The sequence below is a fragment of the Seriola lalandi genome, unplaced genomic scaffold (genome assembly GCF_002814215.2).
Source record: "Seriola lalandi dorsalis isolate HSWRI2012SDOR001 ecotype SW California unplaced genomic scaffold, Sedor1 jcf7180001972740, whole genome shotgun sequence".
Taxonomy (NCBI): Eukaryota; Metazoa; Chordata; class Actinopteri; order Carangiformes; family Carangidae; genus Seriola; species Seriola lalandi.
In genome coordinates this window covers 1-416 of record NW_019443408.1, presented here as the reverse complement: position 1 = coordinate 416, position 416 = coordinate 1, and the positions used below count along the sequence as shown (strand labels likewise).

At 45.4% G+C, this 416-nt stretch overlaps 1 pseudogene; it reads right to left on the bottom strand.

Moving 5' to 3' along the window:
- Nucleotides 1–108: 108 nt before the first annotated feature.
- On the bottom strand, nt 109–217 carry LOC111651342 (5S ribosomal RNA; annotated as a pseudogene).
- Nucleotides 218–416: the final 199 nt, after the last annotated feature.

The window sequence follows — 416 nt, the reverse complement described above, 5'->3', positions numbered from 1 at the left end:
TTTACATTGTGATGTGTGCTGTCCCCAAAAGTGCAGAGAGCTGCAGAGTAAGAGGTTATCGAAGCAGGAGCAGCAGCGTCCTCTGCTGATTGCAAAGAGATGTGAAAATGCTTACAGCACCTGGTATTCCCAGGCGGTCTCCCATCCAAGTACTAACCAGGCCCGACCCTGCTTAGCTTCCGAGATCGGACGTGTTCAGAGTGGTATGGCCGTAAGCGACAGTGAAGGTGACAAATACCCTCTTTAAACATGATGATCGTGTCCTTCATGCACAAAGCTATGTGTTTATGTCAAGTGCAGGAGCCTTTCCTTTTCACTGTTTGCTTGTTTGCTTGTTTGCTTGTTTGCTTGTTTGTTTGCCTCTCAACATGTCAACTTTGTTCGATTTTAATGCAAAAGTGTGTTTACATTGTGAT